The sequence below is a fragment of the Equus przewalskii genome, chromosome 25 (assembly GCF_037783145.1).
Source record: "Equus przewalskii isolate Varuska chromosome 25, EquPr2, whole genome shotgun sequence".
Taxonomy (NCBI): Eukaryota; Metazoa; Chordata; class Mammalia; order Perissodactyla; family Equidae; genus Equus; species Equus przewalskii.
In genome coordinates this window covers 15,651,611-15,671,432 of record NC_091855.1, presented here as the reverse complement: position 1 = coordinate 15,671,432, position 19,822 = coordinate 15,651,611, and the positions used below count along the sequence as shown (strand labels likewise).

The window sequence follows — 19,822 nt, the reverse complement described above, 5'->3', positions numbered from 1 at the left end:
AAGAGAAAATTATGATCTGCTTGTGTGTGTTTTAACATTATCGTTCTTCTTATTACTACTACATGGTTTTGTGTGTGTGTCGTGTATTCATTTTGGTGTGCATGGAAAATGGGGTGCCAACCCACTCCCCTTCCCAAGACTAGAGCTCGGGAGAAATTGTCACAGACGGGGAATCTGTAAGCTATGAATTTGGCCATGAGGGCTTCTAGATCTCTCTTTCCCAACATTTGTAATCTGTGTCGCACCAGGCTTCCTGAGGTAAAAAACGATGTCTTAACTCACGTTTGTAACTCCTTCAGCTCCTAACTCCTATCACATACTTTACGCATAGATGCTCAACGACGGTTTATAAACGGAATTGAATTTCTGGAGTCCAGGAAGCACCCACCATTTCCCGTCTCACTCCTGCCACACAGCTTGTCTAGCCAGAGCTCCCCTTCCATCATCCACCTTATAAACAGCGTGTCAGCATTTCCTGGGCATGTTCTTCCCCATCGTTGTTCTTCACAACGCCACTGCTTTTTGTCTCTCATGTCAAAAATTTTAAGTGCCATTTGGGAAACAGAATTCTAGAAATCAAGAGATCTAGGGCTCTTCAGACCCTGCAGTCCAGTTTTCTGACCTGAGGCAGGTCCCTCATTTCTCCCCCCAACTCCATTTCTCCTCTTCCTCAGTGAATATTTTCTGGAGTCCCCAGTAAGCGTATAGCAATTCCAGAAAATATTCCCTGTTCTCCTCTCTTAATGCCACGCTCCTGGACACCACATTCCCTCTGGAGACTTAGCAGACTGGAGAGATGGAAAAGTACCTTGTGTGTGAGGAAAATGCTAAGTGTTCTGTCTGATCGCTTCAATGACAAGTTTGCTTCTTTAGAAACTTGACTAGACAGAGTGTGAGGAAAAAATGAAAAGGCAGAAATGTGTTAAGCTTGGCTGAATAATGACCAGCAGGGTGAAAAGATAAGATAACCACCCACCCACAGGATTCCTATCCTCGAGCCCTGGAAAGTTGACAACAACAAGCATTGAAACTACTCCTAATGGAGGGTATGCTAAAAAAGCAAATTTACAGCCACTTTTAGGAAATGGGCTAGGGAAGTTTGTGAAATAGAGAAGATGCCTGTGGGATACGATCTTGGAAAATAACCAAGATGGTGCGATCTTATTCAGGATCATTTAATTAAAACAGACTCAGTGATTAATGACAGTGTTGTTAACAATCACAACAGCAGTGAGTGTATATTGAGCATTTTGTGTTAAGCAATTTGCAGGAGGAGATCTCAGTCCTCACGTCATCCTTTTACAGATGAGAAAATTGAGGCTTAAAAGGTGATTTTCCCAACATTATCCAGGTATCAGTGGCAAAGCTGTGACTCAAAACTTAGGTCAGTTTAACTGCAAGATCTCTGCTCTTCTCTCCTATTTTGTCGTATACCTGGGTCCATTGAAATGGACTATCTTCCTGCACTGCTTCTGTGACCTTCAGAATGCCTGCGTATGGACTGGGTAAAGCTCGTAGGCAGGGAGGAAGAAGAAAGTATCAAAAAGATTCCTGGCCTGAGCCAGCAGTACCATTTACTTTAACAAGGAGGTGTAAATGGGGGTCATTTACCAGCTACGTGATCTCGGGCAGATCCCATAACTCCTCCAGCCCTCAGCTACCACACTCCTCAAATGGGAGTGATTGTAACTGCATGGGCTATCCTATCCTGAGGATAAAGTGAAATAAATCTGTAAATAGAAGTGCCCAGTACAGATGCAAAGGATTATTGGCACTCCCTACCCTTCAGGTATTAGAAGTTGTTACTAGGCAACTGGGAACATGAAACATGGTCAGTTGTCTGCTGACTGGTCCTATAGTTAATTTTGGTCCCTCTCTTTCTCTTCCCTCTCCAAAACTTAAGACATATGCCAGCTGCCTTTCCAATAGGTTTTGTTTTCCTTTGGGAGAGAGGAAATAGACAAAGATGCCCAAAACTAACCCATTACTTCTATTCTCAGCAATAAATAAAATGGAGTCCCTGGTAACTGCCCTGCCCACCCCACAGGGTAGTTGGGAAACTCTTGAATGGTTATGCATGGGAAAGCATTTCATAAACAGTAAAGGGCTATCCAGAGAGAAGAAATCTCAATCAGAGGGCTCTGTGCTTGAGGGATGGGTTCTTGGAAAACCAATTACTCTACTTACAGGGCCAGAATCTGAGGGCAATGCTGGGGAGAAGAGCCAGGTCAGTCTTCAAAATGGAACAGTAGAAACTAGTCATGTCAAATCTGAATTTATGAAAGCTTTAGAACCAGAATCAGCCAACTTCCTTTGGACGATGAACTTGGAATATGAATTGTGGCTAGGTCATATCTCCTTCCTGCCCCTGTTCCTCTCTCCCTTCATACTTATCCCCCCTTGACCCCAAAACAAATGATAAATAGAGCAGATTATGATCCAAATGAATTGTATAAATGGGAAAGGAAGGAAGGTGTTCAAGAGCACTTCCACCTATACTGAAATTGCACAGGAGGCTGGTGAATTCAGGCTGCCTGTTCTCACTTCCCTCTGTACACACGATTCCTTGGCCTCCTTCAATTCCAGTTTCCTTGTGGTTCAGCTTCCTCCTCCTGTATGAATGCTTCATGGCTCAAGTTAACCTCACTCTGCCAAGTGCTGGAGCAACAGAGAGGTGGACGACATGGCCATGCGCCCGTGAGGCTCACAGGCCAGTAAGGATGAGAGAAGACGGAGGTTGTGGGTGCTAGGTGCTAAGTGGTTGCTGCAAACTGGAAATGGGGCCAGGTTTGGAGGAGGGAGGGGCCCTGCAGGCCAAGTCGCTGGGAAGGTTTCTGGAGGAGATGGGACCTCGGCTCTGCCTTAGAGGCAGGACTTACATGTAAATGTGTTACAGTCTTTTGTTATTGATATTTTTTGTAAATAAACTTTTTAAGATAATTTTAAAAAGGCAATCTGCTGAAAGAGCAAGAAGCAGCAAGGGAGAAAGTTGGGAGGAAAAGTCCTCTTGGGAACATTCCTTCACTTACCCAGCGCTGGATTACCCAAAAGCATCGGCTGAGTGGGGTCATCCCCCAAGGAATTAGAAAAAAATTGAAATAATCTGAGATTTAAAAAAAAAAAAATCTCATTATGGGAACTTAATTGGACTTCATACACTTACTTTATCGGTTAGTTTTGGGTCAGAGTATGCATAGGCCTGGGCATCAGACCACTGGGATCAAATCCTGGTTCTGTCACTTACTAGCTGGGTAACCTTGAGCAAAATTACTTAACTTTTAAAAGCCTCAGTTTCCTCAGTTGCAAACTGAAAATGCTAATAGTACCTCAAAGGGTTCTGGGAAGGAGTGAATGAGTTATTTGTGTAAAGCGCAGTGTCTAGCCCAGAGGAAACTATTACTTGTAGGGGAGGGGAGCATGATAAGGTCTTCAGAACGTAGGAGAGCTAGAAATCTTATTCTAACCCTGACTGCTCCCTTCAGTAGCATCATCAGAACCTCCTTCCTTTGTCCTATAGTTCTCTCAACCCTTCCATGAGTGAGAAATCAAGCATTCATGTCCCTACATATTTTTCCGGACTTTGTACTTAGCCAATAAAACTGTATTCAGTCCAAACTTCACATACTCCTGTGGGACTTTTCACCTGATAAACATCCCTTGTGTGCTCTTGAGGACGGTACCCCTCCTCCCTGCCCCCACCCAGCACTTCCTTGAATGTACATCTGCTCTGTTGGGAATGACAACCCCACCAAGGTCAGACAAGGGCTGTGGCCTCATCTGGACCCTGATGACCAGTTCATAGACAAGAGCCCAGGGCTCAGCAACTGGCTGAGGCCCAAAGAGCAGCTGGAAAACCAAAAGCCAGTCCAGATTGATTTCTTTGGGATTCCTGACCTCAGGCTGCTACAAATGAGCTTGAGGAATCAGATGGGAAAAGAGAAAGAGGTGATGCAATTGTGTCCCACCGCCCAATTTTATGACTCAGAAGATGCTAGTTTACCTCCAGTTAGATTAGTGTTTACCAGAATCTCCTGGGGTGTTTGTCCAAATGCAATTTCCTGGGCACCACCCCAGATCTACTGACCCAAGATCTGAGACGGGTACCTGGGAATCAGCACTCTGACAGTTCCCAGAGGTTTCTAACATGGGTGCTCCCAGGACCACTCTTTGACAGGGACTGCCTAGAACTCTCTCTCTCTGCAGGTGAGGTTGTCCAAGAGGGACGCAGCGCCTCTGCTTTATCTGCTGTGCTTGGTTATAGTTCACTATAGGCTTCCTTCTTCACAAACATTTTCTTCAGCTTTAAAAAACTGTTGTGGTAGCCATTGGTGTACTGGCAAGAACACTGGATTTGGGGTCCAGGTGGACTGGGTTCAAATCCTTGCTCTGCCATTTCCAGCGGTGTGACATTGGGCAAGTTGCCAACCTCTCTCTGTCATTTCCTCCTGTAAAGATAATCCTGCTTCACCATTTTGAGGATACAAGGAAATGACGTGTGAGTAATAGCTTTAGGAACACTGGGTCATTCCACAGTGCAAGTTTTTATCATCAGCTTGGAGCCTGCCATGCCCGCACTCAAATCCAGTGAGTATAGGAAGTTCTGTGCGTGAATAAAGGAGGCTTCTCTTCCCTTCTGCCCTTGTGTGCCTTTGGTCTCCCCTGTGGACTGAATCCACAACAAGCCTGGGCCGTGATGTGGCTCCTCTGGACTCTGTTGTTTCTTCCTCCAAGCTCTCAGAGCTGAGCGGGATAAGAGTCTCCCCACATTCAGCTGTGAGAAAAGGGACTTTCTTCCTGGGAAGGAGTCTGGTCTGAATATCTTCCACACTCCGACATCACTGGTCTTGTTCTGCCGCCCAACCTCATTTGCTGTCTCCTGACTCCATTGATAGAGAAACCATTTGAGAGAGGCTCCAGGAGCTAAGGCTGCGGCTAGGCCAGCAGAGGGAGCAGTTTTCAGCAGCCCGTCCTCTTTCTCTCCTCTTTTCTTAAGAGCCTTTACTAGGCAGCACGTCCTCCTATCTCCTGGGTGGCATCTCCTGATGGAATGCACAGGTAAGGGTCCTCAGAGAGCACCAGCTCACTGGGGACAGTCCCTGGGCAGATCCACCAATCTTCATGGCTGAGCTCCATCCTTCCTTCCAGGCTGTCCTCCCCGCTTCCCTACCCGCCATCACCATAGCAACACAGAGCTATAAAAAATAAAAGAGCTAAGGCATCTAAATATAGTCTGAGTCTCAACACTTCCAGCATGGAGCCTAAAACTGAGGGGTGACAGCTAGAAGCACCCAAAGGATAAGCAGTGGCCAGGAAGGAGGGTGAGTCAAGGAAAGGTCAAGGGTAGAAGGGAAGGGCAGGGAACAATCATTTACAGAGCCTGCTGCTCATATCTTCTCATTTAACCCCCACACCACTGATGTGGATGTTATCACGTCCATGGTACTACTGAAGGCACAGAAGCTCGAAGAGCTTAGGAACTTGGCCAAGGACACACAGCTGTAAGCATTAGAGCTAAGATTTTAACTCGAGTCTCTGGGCCCCCAGAGTTTATGTGTTTTTCCCACCATACCACGTATACAGGTGCAGGCGGGAGAGTTTGCTGGGGACACTGAGCTTTCTGAGAAGGTCATATAAACAAGCTGAGGCTGGAGCTCCACTAAATTACTGGATGCTAGGCCTAGTCGGGTGGGGGACAGGGAGGAGAGGGGAAATATATGGCTTCTACCTAAGCAGCCCCTGTGTGTTCCTCGAGGGCCGGGGAGAATGAGGGGGAGTGTTGGTGAGACTGCATTTCCCAGGGTGGTGATGATATGGAGTGGGAGTGGAGGCTGTTACGACACCCTAAAATAAAACATAAACCAGTGCAAAGAAGGGCATTATTAGAAGCCCTAAACCAGAGAACGCTCACTGTGTGAGTCATACCATCGCTCATGCTCTCGCTCACTGATTCAACAAATATTTTTATTAAGCGTCTGTCATGTGCTCAACTCTGGAGATATGGAGACAATGAAAACAAACACAGTCCCAGCCCTCCTAGAGCTTAGGACGGTGGGGAAGACAAGGAAGGAAGTAATTACACACTTGATTGATTCTTATGACTGTGACATGTACGGTAAGTAGTAACAGAAGAACATCGCCTCCCTGATGGTAGCAGTGGAAGAGAAATACAGAGGCTCTTACAAATGAAGACAATCCACTTGATCAATTTTAAGGGGGGGTGTTTTTCAAGGTGAACAGAGCGGCTGTACTAGAAGCTTAGCTTTGACCGCCAGGCATGTGTGATCAGCGTACCCCACAGACTCATTCCCTGCCTTGTGTCTTCATAATAATCTTGAAGTCCATCTGATAACCGTGCAAACGAGGCTTTCAAAACTCAGCAAACTAGACCCAAATGAAACCTGACAGTATGGAAATGTATTAGGTCTTCTTCCTGCAGCCCTTGGTGTCACTGGCATGAAACCGAGTATGTGGCATGAAGACAGGTGAGTCAGCTATGGTATTGGCGCCTTAGGGTCGGCAGGAGCAGCACTGGGAAGTGTCTGTGAATTAAGCAGGAGGGGAGGGAGTAGGCATTAAAGTTGTAGATTTCTGTGGGTGCAAAGCTTTTCCAAACTACCTGCAAGGCAGCAAATATGGGGGCTGTTGTATGAATGAGTTAGAATTAGATAAGAGAATGGGTGTGGAGCCCTTTAGCTCTTTGGAGAAATGCCGTCTAAATACATAGTGTTGGCATCAGAGGTAATGATACAGTGCTCTATTTATAGTGCTCCGCTACCTACCTGCCAGCTCTTTCCCAGGGATGTAGTGCAGATGAATGGGCAAGATCTGGGAATGTGCTTTGAAGTCTTTGATTAAAGTCCTTCCAGGCAGATGTAGAATTTTAAATGTATTACATTAGTGTCACTGTCATTGTTTTTTCTTTTATCACCCGGGAGTGTCACCGCCTTCCGTTTCAGGTGAACAACTCTGCCTGACTGTTGCATGCGCTGAATGTCATCAGAAAGGCAGCGGCCCACAGATGTGCCGTATAAACAAACATGTTTTTAACTGAGGGCCCCAACGGCATTTTGGGCTGCTCCCATCAGCTGGTCCTTGCCTCTCTGTGAACCAGGCTTTCCCAAGCTCATTTTCTTTCCACCACTCGGAAGATGAAAACGTAGTGCATGAAATGAGTATTGACTGCAAACGTTCTGGCCCTGAACAGGGTGGAGAGGTGGCGATTGGAGGAAGGGAAGATGTGCCATGGAAGAGAAGCAGACTCTCCTCCACTGCCTCTCCCAGCCTCGCCAACTGAGTAAGGGAGCACAGCTCTGAAGAAATCATTGAAGTGGGGCAGAGTGGGAAAGGAGCTTGACAAATTGGCACTGATTTGCACTACAAAATCAGAGTCTTGCATCTATGGGAAAAGAAAAGTGTGGATGGGGGGCTTATCTGTCAAGAAGAGCAGCCAGGATCAGGCGAGAAGGAAGTGCATTCAAATGATGCCTCTGCCCACTTGACCTCTCTGGAGAACTTCTCCTCATCCAAGGTTGAGGCGCCTTCAGTAGGACGAATTGGTACCTTTACTTCCTCCACACACACCCTGATGGAGATCACACAGGACCTTGGAAGGGTAACCAATGGGATTAAAATATGCAGATGAGCTGCCCCTGCACCCACCCTCTGAGCTCCGCCCTAGGAGAGAACAGAGCATGCTGGATAATAGGAAAGGTCGCCCTCCGGAAGGCACGCAGCTGACATTGGGGAAGCAAGTGCAGGGGAAAGACGATCCCCATTTCCAGACAGACTTCCTAAGATAGGCTAAGGTCAACATGCAGTGACAGGAAAATGAGGAATGATGTTGAGGAAATGCAAGCCCTCACCAGGCATCACCCTTTGCCTGTCATTCTTCCTCAGGCCAGACCACGAGTTCGGAAAACACCCTGCCTGGTCCCAACCAGCACTTGCCAAACTCCCAGCTATCACGCCTTCTGCCAGTCCCATCCTGGAAACTAGGGAAAGAATAATTATTTCATTGGTTGCTCCAATTGTAACTTAAAACAACAGACCATGGTCAAATTGTGACATTTATGACTGCTTATTTTTTTAATGTTTACATATTTTTATTGAGATATAGTTGACATATAGCAATACGTTAGTTTCAGGCGTACCACAGAATGATTCGATATTTGTATATATGGCAAAATTTTCACCACGGTAACTCTGGTTAACCCTCATCACCACACAGTTACAAATTGTTTTTCTCGTGATGAAAAGTTTTAAGATCTACTCTCTCAGCAACTTTGAAATATGCAATACACTATTATGAACTATACCCACCATGCTGTACATTACATCCCAGGACTTACTTATTTTATAACTGGAAGTTTGTAGCTTTTGAGCCCCCTCACCCATAGCCCCCCCCCCCCCCATCTCAGGCAACCACCAATCTGTTCTCTGCAGTATCTATGAGTTTGGGGTTTCTTTTTTTTCTACATATAAATGAGATCACACAGTGTTTATCCTTCTCTGTATGACTACTAATTGTATGTCAGTAATGAGTTTTACTTGCATGGTCTCATTTAAGCTTCTCCAAACCCTACGAGGTAGGTTTTATTATGGCACCCATCTTCAGATAAGGAAACTGAGGCTCAGAGAAAGTAATTTGCCAGAAGTTTTAAAACACTTAAGAACTGAACCCAGATATCTCTGACCCTAGAGCCCATGCTCTTGACCCCTAACTGAGAGAACGGATAATTATTTTCATGGCCTTAGTTATGAGAAGGAACAATGGAGCGTACACTTCACTGCAGTCGTGACTGAGTAACTGAGGAACCACAGAGCCAGGTTCTGGTCGAGGTGACGTCTTTGAAGGTCAAAGGAGTTTAGACTTGTTTGGGAAAGGGAAGCGATTACAGTGGTCTTTTCATAAGAGTAGCCCAATAACAGCACCTGAAGGGAATTATATGGACAAGAATGGAGTCAGGGAGATGAGGCGCGGGTCTGCCCCAGCACGCCTACCAGTATACTCACGTGCTAAGTGTTAAGTGTAGGTTCTGCTGTCAGTTCCCGGCTCAAATTCTGGCTCCATCACTTAGTAATATTCGTTAATCACTCATTCATTCATTGAACAAACATATACTGGGTACCGTCCATGTGCCAGAGACTATTCAAGTGCTGTTAAACGAGACGGTCATGGTTTCTGCTCTCGTGGAGCTTGTGTTCTGGTGGGGAGAACAGACTGTACCAAGATACACAAATAAATAAACAAGATGAAAATGAAATAGGGTGATTTGTTGGGGAGTAGCTGGAGAGCCAATCAGATTGGGTGGACAAGGAAGTAATATGTCAGCTGAGACATTTAAAAAGGACCCGGTGATAAGAATATCTGGAGGAGGGAAGTTCCAGGCAGAGGAAACAGATAGTGCAAAGGCCCTGAAGCAGGAATGAGGTTGAGCTTTGCAGTCTTGATCAGGTTCTCAGGGTGGTTCTGGAGCCAGCAGTATCAGCGTCACCTGGGAACCTGTTGGAAATGCAAGTTCTCAGGCCCCACCCAGACCTCATGAATGGGAAGCCCTGGGGATGGGGCCCAGCGTTCCATTTGATCAGGCCCTCTCGATGATTCGAGTATGCTGAAGTTTCAGAACTCCTGGACTGGATGACACAGTTTTCATTTTATTCTAAGTGCAATGGGAACCTACTGAGTGTTTAAGTAGGAGAGTCACCGCTTATGATTTTCTTTAAAAAATTTTAAAAAGCACTCTGGCTGTTGAGAGGAGAATAGACGGTAACAGGGTCAGAGGAACGGAAGCAGGGAGCCAGGTTAGGCGGCTGTTGCAAAGTCCTGGCGAGAGTGACAATGCTTTGAGTCAGGTGGTGTGGCAGAGAGGAGAGGTGGGCCACACCTGACAAGGGCAGGGAGGCAGAAGCCAGGGTCATAGAGAACTGGCCGCCAGCTGTCCAGCACACAGTTCAAAGGCGATGTCCTCTGAGAAGACATTCCACCCTCTCCGGTTCCCTCCTATCATTTAATAATAGGGAGCACAGTGGAGATCTGGCCTGTCACAGACGTTGGGTGGGAGCATGGGAGCTGAGGCTCCTAGAGGGTGGGGCAGGGGAAGGGGAGGGCAGTGATGAAGGGATGGGCTCCGAAAGGCTGAGAAAGTTTCCTGGCTTCCTGAAAGCCTGAAACGGTTAGCTCCGGAGGGGAAGTAGGAGCCCGCCTTACATCACACGCGCACACACACTCGCATGCACACACACGCTCAGTCAGTTGAGCGAGACCTACAGTTTCCCAAAAACAAGGGTTATGGTTTTTTGCTCATAGCATTATCTATAAAATCCCAAGTGAGAACAGAAGCCTCTTGTTCTCCTCGCACGGGCTCAGGGGGTCAGTGGCTGAGGAGAAGGCGGCAGCAGCAGGGACTCAGACTCAGGTCCTTTGCCTGCTTGTCTGACATTCTCCCCATTATCCCACAAGGCACAGTGACCACGACAGTGGGTTGGGATTAGGGTGAGGTGAGTCATGCAACTGCAAGGCTGGGTCCTGTCTTTATTTAAAATTTAGATATTTTGTTCATCATGGAGTCATGGATTTTTCACGTTCATTCTGATTTTTTAAATTATTGCATTAAAATATTACTTATCTTGATTACTGCGTTATTTGGTGCCTCCTTACATTTTGCACCTGTGCCTCGCTTGCCTCACCCCGGTCCTGGCCCTGGATCTATTCTTCTCTATTCTATCTCAGCCTCTACTGTTGACCATCAGCAGAACTTTAAACACAAAGCAAACAGGATTTCTGTTCCCCTCACCCTTGTGAAAATCTCAGCTTCTGCTTTTAGACTCTGTTCCCCAAGAAGTTTGCCTGCTATGTTCTTGCCAAGATCACTAAGATCTGTGAAACTAGCAGGAGGCTAGATTCTCACCGCAGAGCAGAGGATGCCGTGCTCAGCACTCCTGCTGCTGAGCTGGGGCTGGCTCAGGCCCTCCGGCTCCAATGCTTGACAGCGGGGACCCATTTGTCTCTATGTGGTGCCACACAAGAATTTACCATCTGTCTGTAGAAGAAAACAGATCACAGGTGGACATTTCTGACAACCCCTTTGGGACCCACAACACAATACACCCAAAATGGCATCCGTGATTGACATGCAACCCATACGCTGTTCTCTCATCCAGGGCCACTGCACTGCACAACTCCAGGGGGCACCATTCCCATTGACGTCCATGTGAATGGAGTGGACTGCAGTTGTGCAATGCTGCAGCTCTGCCTTAGTTTAGTCCATGACTGAATCAGTCAAGAAAATGTCCGTAGAATCAGATAATCTGTGTAGTTAAGTCTCCAATTGAAGGATTTCTCCGCCCAGCCCAGGGACGGTAGTCTTTTCTGGACTTGCTGTTCATTGGGATCTCTAGAAATTATCCACCAGAAATATGGGCTTTGTAAGTGCTCAAGTGGGCAGAGAATTAAGGTGGAAGGCAGGAGCTTTGACTGTGCTTGACTCCGGTCCTTAGGAGCCAGCTCCTCTCTCTTCCTAATTATTAGAAGGTTTTTCTTGGACCTGAAGTTTCATGTCTATATAATACAAACCTCTCTCCTTTCTGCTTGGATCAAAATCTTTCTTAAAAAATGTGATCCCCAGCAGAGAGAGAAAGCAAGACAGAGAGACCCAACATCTCCAAAGCCATGAATCAGATAACCAGCCACTTGTTCTTTTCAATGCTGGGAGCAGACACACTGTTAAATAAAATGATTTTATAGATTATTCTCACTGCCTTTCCAAGAAAGGGATTTATCAACTTCAGGGCACAGTAACCATTTATTCCTAGACCACTGGTGTTTTTTTTAACCTTCCTTCTTGACTTATAAGAAGAAAGAATTGGAGCTGTGAGTTGTCCTCCCTTTCCCAGACCCCACTCCCTTGCGGTGAGGCAAGAGAAAGTGGGGCCCCAGATAGGGCTGTAAATAACTAAGTCACATATACAGGTGACACCTGCACAGGTCCACTGCTATGGGGATTGGAAATTTAATTCCCCTTTGAGAATAACTGGGCAAGGCCCTTACAGAGACCATTTTTAAGAAGGCCAGATTCTCCCTCTAATGTACAGTAGAACGTTCCTAATCCTCCCCCCACTCCATCACATCCTCGCTCACGTGCATATACACACAATCAGGAATGTGAAGCACTCTCCACCACAGGGCAGCAAAGAGGGAGAGAAATCATCATAGTCTCAAGAGATGAGAGCACTCTTGTCCTAGCAAAGAAATTGTAGTTAGACAATGGATGAGCACATTAATTTTCCCACATGTGTGAGCACACACATATACATATACACATACATATACTTTTATCTCTGCATGGTAGCCATGGGAAATAGTCAAGCTTAGGAGCCCCCTTGAGGATTGTGGGATACTCAGACCAAGACTGATCAGAGCTGTTAATTCCCTCCAGAAGCACTAAATTTGCTAGAGCTTAATATTACTCCCTATCCCAGGGAAATTCCACACGAGCAAAGGGGATGCTTTCTGTACATGTTCACACCACTAGACTATGAGCTCCATGAGAGCAGGAACATGTTTCTGATCAATAATGAGTGAGTGGTGGATGGATCAATGGGTGAGTGGACAGATGGATGGATGGGCATTACAGAGAGCTTCCAATTCCAGGGATAGAGGGTTTGGTCTTTATCCTCTATGAAAGAGTGGAGAGGATAAACATTTGTGACTTAAAAGCTTTTCTACCCTGTAGAGCTACCCTGCCAAGCATGACAGCCTTCAAAAGGAAGGTGCCTACTTTAGATGACTGCTATTCTAAGAAATTTAAAAATTCCCTCACTCTGCCCTGATCTTTGGGAAATAGAGTGGCCCCTTTGAGGTTTTGGGCATCACTTTCCCTCTGACCACACCCTGAAGCCTAGGTCTGTAATCATGCAGTCATCTCAGATGCCCTTTTCCCTTTAGCCACAGGTAAGAAGCTCTTCAGCCCTTGGGAAAGTGGATATTTAGAAGAGCAAAGGAGTCAGTCATGAGCTACAGTGCCCGGTTATGAGCCCAGATGTTCCAGAATGAACAGAATGAGCATCAAGTCCTCAAACACATGGGTGTGCGCCCATGGACATGCCCAGCAGTCAAGTCTTAATTGTCAGTGGAGACAAAATGCTCTTACATTTCACCTAAGGGAAGTCACATCCTTGTGGGTTTTCTCTGATGAGTCCAGCTAGTCATAGCTATGGAGAAGCTGCAAGCAGCAGAGAGCTCATCACAAGGATCCAGAATAGATGCCAAAGCAGCAAAGATCATGTGCACGCTCCTCTATAAACATGCAAACACGCTTCCCTCCCACTTTGTACCTCCCTGCCTGTTCATCCTCCCACCCACCAGACCACCTCCCCCAAGTTGCAGAAAGTTCTTCTGTGAAATCCATCTCTTTGCCTCAGCCCTCCCCATATTCCTGTTGGTTCAGGCATGTGTGTGGAACAGTGAATCCAGCAAGAGTCTGCCAAACAGTGCTTCTGCTTACAGTTGTGCAGGTTGTGCACCTTATAAAGACCCCTGAGTGGAAGCTAAAAAGCCAGCCAGGGCTCTCCACACCAAGCTCCGCCCTCTGACACATTCTTGTGCAAGCCAGAGGAAGGCACCCTATCCTTGCCAAGCTGTGTATCTCCTAGGCTGTATCTTTTCTCAACTTGGCACAAAGGCACTGTATAGTCTAGCAGTGGCCCTGCCATCAGGACAAAGTATTCTGATTACAAAAGAGAGAGTGCAAGACAGTTCCAAGAGATCATCTGGCTCAATTCTTGACTTCGTAAAATAAATAAGCCTCCCATATTAGTTATCTATTGCTGTGTAACAAATTGTCATAAACTTAGAGACTTAACACAGTACCCATTTACTCCCTCACAGTTCTGTAGCTCACAGGTCTAGGCATGGTGTGACTGGGTTCTCCGCTCAGGGTCTCACCAGACTGAAGTCAAGGCGTTGGCCAGTGGGGCTCTTGTCTGGAAGCTTGAGGGGAGTGTCTGCTTCTGAGCTCATTCAAGTTGTTGGCAGAATCCAACCTCTTGTTGCCTTAGGTCTCAGGGCCCTGTTCCTTGCCATCTGTCATCCAGGGACCACTCTTGTCTTAGAGGCTGCCTACATTCCTGCTCATTCCTGACACCCTTCGTCTTCAAACCAGAAGTGGCGTGTTGAGTCCTTCTCATGCTCCAAAGAGATTCATCCACGAATCTCTCTGGCTGCCCATTCTTCTTCAGATAGAAAAAGCTCTCTGCTTTGAAGGGCCCGTATGTTCAGATGAGGCTCCAGGGATGAGGGCAGAGCATCTTTGGTGGGACACTTTAGAAATTCAACCATCCACAGCCTCCTCACCCACCCAGATTCCTTTTAAAAGCCTTTTCCCCCCCCAAATCTTTGAGCCTTTTTCCCCAAAGCCTTGTTTGAATCAGCACGTTCATACTTTACTGTATCAAACGTTATTCACTTTGAGCAAACGCTAGCATGTAGTAAAATAATTTGTAAATCAGTCAGAAATACCTTTTCTCATCATAACCTCTCTGAAACATTTTGGTAGAATCTGACAGCTGTGCTGGAACTGGCTCCTACCAGTTCAACAAGAGCTGATTGTCAAATGTTTAGGAATTTTGCAAACTGGTTGTTAAAACTATTAGTAGCTTGAAGTTGACTATAGTGGGAGTATTTACGCCATGGAAGGCATACATTCCAAATCAGGGTTCCATTTTTTTCCGGCGATCTGGCTCACCAGCATACCACTGGGTATAGATTTTACAAGTCATCTACTTGACCTCCTGCAGCATGCAAGAATCCTTTCCACGGCCTTTTTCATACAGGGTCATCATTCTTACTTTTTAATACCACCAGGAATGGGGTGATCATCCCCTTGTAAGCCAGTTCATCTCACTGATATAACGGTATGTCGCAGAATTGCAATCTATCTGCCTGCCTGCCAGTAGCCCCAGTCCTTTGGAAACAGCACTTGTGACGGTCCCAGAACCATTTGGAGTGGGTGCCATCTCCCCCAGGAGACATCTCTCCTCTGGATCCACATATCAGATTCCAGTTAGAAGCACAGCCTTTAGAGCCACGCCATCTGAGTTCAAATCCCTACTCTGCCACTCATTTAACTATGACCTCGAGGAAGTCTCTTAACTTTTCTGGGCCTCTGGTTCCTCATCGATAAAATGGGGACAAAAATAGTACTTACCTCCGTGGTTATGGGGAAGATTAAATGAGATGATATATGCGGAAAGAATAGCACCTGGCTTGGTGTGCACCTACTTCAAGGGTTTGTTGTGAAGATTAAATTACTTAATATAAGTAAAGTGCCAGAATAGAACAGTGTCTGGCACAAAGTAAGCATTATATTAATAAATTAATTTGAAACATGGTTTTCAGACCCTTCATCATCCTAGTCACCCTATTCTGCTGCACTCCAATGTCCCTCTCAAGATGTAGTGTCGGAATGGACCTAATTACTCCAGCCCCTGGCTGAAATACTGGATGTTGATTCCAACCGCCCCCTCCCTGATTGGCACTAGCATTTCAGCAGCTGCCTCTTTTTCCTTCAGTTTTTGATAGAGTCAGTGAGTCCTCCTAGGAGTCTTGAGCCCTAGTCTTGATCCCTAGACCAGCAGCCTGGGCATACCCGAAGGCTTGATAGAAATGCAGAATCTCAGCCGCACCCCAGACCTGCTGAATCCGGTCCCTCGAGGGATTCATACGCACGTCAAAATTTGAGAAGCACTGTTTTCAGGGACCCTATGACACACCTATTTTCAAGGAAAAATATCAGTTACCGCATCGTAAGCCTTCTTATGAGACAAGGAGCCTTTCCCTAGCCGTGGTAGGACGGGGAGTGCCGGTGCTGGGCTGTCAGGGTGTGGTTGGGAAGTGAGGGGCTATTCTGTCCCATTCACAGAGCCAGAACCCTGCCCTGGGAAGAGACGGGGGCGGCTGCGCCCAGATAGGGAGATAACAAAGACTAAAGGAGAAACCAACACAGAGATGTGAAGCTCTGAAAGCGCCCAGGGAAAGGCTGACAGCTTGGCCGCCAGCTCTGTCCTGCAGCCCCAGGTCAAGGAAGCTTTGTGAGCATTCGCTGGCCTGGAGCAGCCAGGATAAATTTAGAAATGATGAAAAGAAACCCTTCTTGATATGGTGAAGAGTCATTTGGTAGGAATGCAGAGGGAAGAGGTCTCTGAGTCAGAGATTATTTAGAGATTATTTCTAGCAAGAGAGGGCCATAGGGCTAGGGAGCCACCTACTCACAAGGCAATGCAGAGGCTGATCCACTTATTACCTGCCTGTGCTGCCTGAATTTAGATGGGAGAATTCTGGGATTCCTCACTGTGGCCGCAGCTTGGGAATGGCACTCAGAGTTTACCCACCTGCTTGTATGAAATAAGCTATAGGAATAATAGGGGACATATGCCGAAACCCCAGCTCTGCTGCTTACTAGCTATGTGACTCTGAGCATCTGTTTTCTCATCTTTAAAGTGGAAGTAAAGATACTTATGCTACATGGCTGAAGTAAGGATGAGCTGAGAAACTTCTTCTCAGGGCACTGAATACAATGTAAATGTTTGTGTCCTCTTAGATTCCTTCCTTGTATAAAGTGAAATTCACAGGGCCCTCCTCCAATGCAGTATTTATTCACCCAACAAATAAATGCTGCTTCCTCCCTCTTTCACCCTAAAGGAACTCGGCGGTCGGAGAGCACCTTTCCCTTTGCAGTACCCTGAGGACCAGAGGCCTGATATGGAGTTGGGTGTCCTCAGTGCAAAGGAATGTTCTGAGAGGCCAGCCAGGCAGCCCAGAAATGTGTTTCCTAATCCTTTCCGGGCCGTTGGTGGGAGATCTCCTGGGAGCATCTTTTCCAAGCGGCACTGCCAGGTCTTAGCTGGGACTGCTGCCTGCTTTGGCACCTCCCTCTGCAGAAGGCTCAGAAGAGAGGCAGGTGCAGGCCCTGGAGCCTCTGAAAGCATCACTGGCTCTAGGAGCAGCTGCTCGGGATAAGCTGACCCCATGACCATTCAGAACTGCCAGTGGGCCGGAAGGAGGAATTGGGAATAGGAGAGACGTAGGGTTCAAAAACACTAGCCCACGCCCGTGAGTCAGATCCCGCTGGTTGTTGGAAAGCTCTTCCGCAGACTGTGCAAACGGGGTAGATTACTAAGCTGAAGGCATAGTTCAGTGACACTGGGCTTCCGGCCTCTTTGTCCCAGCAAGAATCCTTAGGCATTCCATCAAAATTGCCCTCAAAATATTTTTTTGTCCCTAATGAGTTATATTTTTACTGTGAAAAGACAGAGTAGATTCATTTCATGAGGCCTCAGGTGTGTTAGAAATTCACCATTAGTCACTCAGCAAGTCATGACGGAGGGCCTCCTCCACACCAGGTACTAGGACTAACTGGCAAATAAGAGAGACAGGTTCCCTGTCCTCACGGAGCTTACACTCTAGGGTGGACAGACTATAAACAAGTTAATAAACCAACCAGCTCAGTTCAGGCTGTGATTAGTGCACTGAAGGGAACAGCAGATGGAGCATGATGGAAAGTGACCCTTGGTGGAAAGGTGGAGATGGTGGGGAGGAAAGACACCCAGGGAGATAACGTGGCCATGGGAGGCCTTTCGGAGGAGGTGATTTTACATGGAGACCCAAAGGATGAGGATAATCAAGGACCCAGGCACAGGGAACAGCAGGGATGATGCCCTAGGTGGGAAGGGACTTGATTTTAACAACAGAAAGATCAGTCTGTCTGGGACTCTTGAGCAAGGGGAGAACATTATGAATGAAGTCAGAGAGGTCGGTGGCAGCTGGATCATATAAGACCCTATAGGCCACGGTAAGAACTTTGTATTTCTTCCAGTCATAGGGGGTATGATAGGACCTGGGTTGCACTCTTAATGAATAACCTGGTTGTCGTACAGGGAAGGGATTGAAGGAAGAAGGCAAAGACAGGAGCAGGAAGATCTCTTAGGAGGCTATTGCGAAGTCCAAGGGAGAGGTGATGGTGTTTTGATCCAGGTCTTGACAGCAGAGGGAGACATGGTGGTGAATTAAATGTATTGGGGTTGGAGGTGGGGAGGGGAGGGGGGATGAGGGAAAGGAGGGAATCAGGGGTGATTCTAGGTTTGGGGCTTGAGCACTTTGGTAGATGATGGTGCCATTGGTTGAAAGGAGGAAAAACAAGTCTAGAAAGAGAACTCAAGACCAGGCTGGCCTCTTACTAAATTTGTATGTTCTTGTGCCCTCACTGGTGGCTTGAGCAGACCTGAGAACTTTCTCAGTTTTCAGGAGCTGGAAGGGATTTCTCTAGCCTCCAGGCAAGGTAACACCTTAAGTCCAAACAGATGTGGCGCCTTCCCCATGAATGATCTCAGTGAGGGCATCGTACACCCTAGGGGCACTAGGTACACTAGGGGCTTCTAGTAGTTCACTAGAAATCACAACAAGCACAAGTCACACTGTATTTTATGATGTGTGGTCTGTCCAACCCAGAGCTTGTCACTGACAGAGGCACGAGGCCAGATTTGGGGAGACTGTGAGAGTTGCTCTGCATGCTACCACCCTAAACATTCCAAGCCCCTCTAATAACCCTTTTGGAGTCTATCATCCTGTTTCCTCCCATCCTTTCTTGACCTGACTTGTATTTCCAGCCGGTACCACCTCCTGAGTCACCGGTTCCATTTACTGATTTCCCCTTATTTTCTGACTTAATGACTGGAAATGATAAGAATCCCTTATGTATTACTCTCAAACCCCCAAACTGGGGTCATATTACTCTTAGTAATAATGGTTGCTATTTATTAAACACTTACGAGGCAGGGTACACCCACCAAGTACTTGACACACATTATCTCATTTAAGAACGCTAGGAAGTAAGCATGAGAGTTGGAGAGCTCCAGCAAGTTGCCCAAAGTCACCTCGCTAGTGAGAGGTGGGGGCCGGATTTGATCCCAGGTCCTCAGTCTCCAGTGCCAGTGCCGCTGCTCTGGAGGAAGGCAGGCCGAAGTGTTTTGGCCTTTCAAAGGTTGAACACTCACTTTCTGTGGTGGCTAGCCAAGTTTCTCTGTGACTGGGGTAGCTGGGGCAGGTGATGAGGGTTTGGAGTCTTTGGTTTTGAAGCAGTGGGGTGGCAGAGGCCGGAGTGTGTCAGTAACTGCTATTACATTCACTGCAGGAGCGACGGACCCATATCTGGTTCTACAGGATCGACAGTGTGGGCAACGGAAGCTCTGTAGCTACCCAAAGCACTAACGGTGACTTGGGAGAACAGAGAGGTTGTCCCAAATCAGAATATTACAGATATTCCTACTTTATAAAAAGGAGTAACGGGAGGAGCTGAAGGTCTGAGTCTCCTCAACAAAGGTCTTGGAGCACCCGGCTCTGACAGGGTGGTGTCCACGGGCAGCCGCACAGGGCTTCTGCCCGGATGCCTTCTTTCTCACCACTGAGGCGAGACTTGGCTCCATGCCCACTCCCAGCCAGCAATGTCTCCCACCCTCTGGGAGAGGCCTAAATATCCTGGCTGCAGTCTGATCCCGAGATGTCCCCTCATTAATCCAGGGCTGGGGGAGGCCCAGGCTCACCTCTGTTTTTAAATCTCCTAGTAATACTTTAAAAAATGAAGAAATGCAGAACAGGGTCACTAAAAGTTGGCTTGTATTTTTCAATGTTTAAATTAACAAAATAACATCTTTTAACCTAAAAAAGATATATAATTGCACTGGTCACAAGATCATCGTAGGATTTACAAACTAGTCATAATTCAGAGCCCCCTGGAGTGGATGCGACCTGGTCAGTGTGCCCTGTGACCAC

At 46.9% G+C, this 19,822-nt stretch overlaps 1 protein-coding gene across 10 annotated transcripts in view; it reads left to right on the top strand.

Annotated features, from left to right (window-relative positions):
• SLC8A3 (solute carrier family 8 member A3) overlaps positions 1-19,822 on the top strand; it is a 139,683-nt gene that overhangs the window by 98,953 nt on the left and 20,908 nt on the right. The gene's annotated exons all lie outside the window — the stretch shown is intronic.